Source organism: Cibotium barometz, chromosome 25 (genome assembly GCF_041138505.1).
Source record: "Cibotium barometz isolate CiBa-2024 chromosome 25, ASM4113850v1, whole genome shotgun sequence".
In the NCBI taxonomy this organism is placed as follows: Eukaryota; Viridiplantae; Streptophyta; class Polypodiopsida; order Cyatheales; family Cibotiaceae; genus Cibotium; species Cibotium barometz.
The window spans coordinates 34,942,875-34,945,963 of NC_141070.1; positions in this window are offsets into that span (position 1 = coordinate 34,942,875).

Sequence of the window (3,089 nt, forward strand, 5' to 3'; positions counted from 1 at the left end):
AGCAAAATGATTAGCAAGATAATGGGCTCACAAATTGATGGATTCTAGGCATGGCTCTGATACCATATTGAAATTATAGCAATGTGATGAGCTATGGTGGATCAAATACTAGAACATCATTAATAAAGTGATTAGATGATAATTAAGATGTGATTAGTGAGTAATTAACAAATAGCTTAATGTAGGCATGGATAATCAAAAACCAGTAAATTCTCATTAGGCCAATGCCTCAATTTATAGAGTTTACATCCAAGCATCTAATCCCACTGATTTCTCCTTGATTCACTCCACCTCTTTTGCTTGATTCTCTCCGCCTCTTTACTTTTTCCAGAATATCTCCACACTTCCTAAATCTTCTCATGCTACCCTTTATTCTCTCCCAGTAGATTCTTCTCACCTTTTCACAGGTTCTCTCACATTTACAGATTCTCTTTTACAGCCTCTAACCAAGGGCTTGTTCCCGCACACACCCTATTCACTTGTATATTTCAACACATACATAATGTGAATGCTCTTAGGCTAGAGGTGGGGATTTCCTAATGTACGAAAGGTGTGAACAATCCAAAAAATTACAAGATATCAAAGGGCTCACTTCTAGAGTCAACGATATGATTAAGAAGAGGATCACGAGAGAATGAGAATAGGTTGATTCTAGTAGACAACTTAAGGACCAAGTAATTGCGCCTTATGAGGGTGCATGAATCTATGGTACACGTCCTAAATTAAAAATTTGAACCTAAGGTTACTTGGTAAGAAGTGTCAACAAGATGGGGTTATATAGTACATCTTTATTTGTATGGAAAAAATGAATAACCTTACAATCCAAAGCAAAACAATGAATACTCTTTCAATCCAACAAGATTATTTGTATGGAAACAATGAATAACCTTACAATCCAAAGCAAAACAATGAATACTCTTTCAATCCAACAAGATGGGGCTGTATAGTACACCTTTATTTATAAGGAAACAATGAATAACCTTACAATCCAAAGCAAAACAATGTTTATCACATGGCATGAAGCAAAACAATGAATACTCTTTTAATCCAACAAGATGGGGCTGTATAGTACACCTTCATTTATAAGGAAACAATGAATAACCTTACAATCCAAAGCAAAACAATGTTTATCACATGGCATGAAGCACCAAAGTTCCATAAGAAAAGGTAGCTCAAAAATGTTTTGATAAAAACAATTGGGAAACTTGTAGGTGTAGGCATTAACAACAATAATGATGCACTTGATGCTTGCTAGAACATCACAAGAAGGAAATAACAACTTGTTGACTAATCAAAACATGTTCATGCATGCAAGAATACAAAAATTAACAAGGAGTGCCAAGTGACATTATTCCACATTATAGCCCAAACAATAAAAAACCGTATTAAATGCAAAAATACCATTCTTTTAATATGATGCTCTTTCGTATGAAAGTCATTTCTATATTTAAGTTCTTTTTTGGGATGTAATGAACGGTAGCTACTTTGAGTGTTTTAGCCATTACACCTACCACTGTGCACATGCAATGGTGATTTCCTAATAGTTAGAGTTCACAAGCCTTTGCAAACCATAATCTATGACTGGTGGTGATTGCCTAATAGCTAGAATTATTCTCTTTTGGGCTGATGTTAGCTACTTTGAGTGTGTTAGGGTAGAGAGGAGCCATATTAGTGATTAGTGACACCCCATGTAGGAGAACATTTACTTGCTCATATCAAATTTCAACCAATGCAAAAAAGACACCTTATCCAATTTGTTCCACAATTGGACCTTAGCAAAATCTCCCAAGATTTTCAAGTTTGTTAGAGAAATATACATGTCATCCCCTCTATAGCATAGGTTGTCTCTTTATCTTGACTATTAAGTTTCATGAGTTTTCATGTTCATGCAACACTTTCTCCCTTCTTACTTCCACACATTTTCCCCTATTTTCCTATTTTATAATCTTTATTCTTTCAAATATCCATTAAAAAATACATTGAGATAAGTCATTTTGGCATGGTTTTAATGATTTTGTGTAAAATTTTAATTAATACTTACAAGATGAAATTTCTCAACCTTTTTTAAATTGATTAACTCAAGACATTCTAATTTAATTGATTCAATTGTAAAATTCAAGACATTCTAATTCGAGGGAGATTTTTGTGCAATATACATACCAACTCTTCAATATAGATAACGATTTAAGCTTTTGAACATTAAAAAACAATTTAAAAAATAGGCAAAAAACTAAAATAGTATTTCAATCTAACGATTATGAATATATATATCTTCAAGAAAGTCCCTCAAACATCATGTCAATGGCTTGCCTTCATAAAATGAGAGCTTAAGCAAATGTATTGGAATGTAAAGCTAGATGCTATTTTATGATTATAACTAAATTTCCTTTGACTCTACCATTACATTTTTACATCGCTCATTTAGCTTCTTCTTCTTCTTCTTCTTCTTCTTCTTCTCTCTCTCTCTCTCTCTCCAAAAGCAAAGTAGCGTGTTTTTTCCTATCTGAATTTGATTACATTTGTGTCCTAAAGTTTGTTGCGGGTCCCATGGATAAGATTTATCCCATGTGGATTACGCTTGATGACTTTGAGATCTAAAGTTTGTTTTTGGTCCCATGAAACATATCTAGCTCATGTGCATTGTGCTTGATGTCTTTGAGACCCAAAGTTTGTTTTAAGTCCCATGGATCATATTTAGCCCATGTGGGCATTAATACGATCTCTCTTTTTTTTTGGGGGGAATAATAATATCTTAATAATATGATCTCTCTCTCCCTCTCTCCAGATCAATAAAGTCGACGTTAAGCAGGGCTCTCTCTCTCTCCCCCACTGAGAAAAGGAAGCTCCTTTAAACACTGAGAAAAGGAAGCTCCTTTAAACACACAGAAATCCTTAGCTTGGTCTGTAAAAAAGAGAGAAGAATAAGATGATGTGCAAAGCTTACTATTATAGTATACTTTTCCTTAAAATAAAGGTGGGAAAAAAAAAGCTTTAAAAGCTTAAAGAATGTTTGACTGCTTTTTCGCACGTGGGCACGTGCAGGCCATCGGAGCTGCACGGGATGCATCGGACGGCTGAGGCGAGTCCTG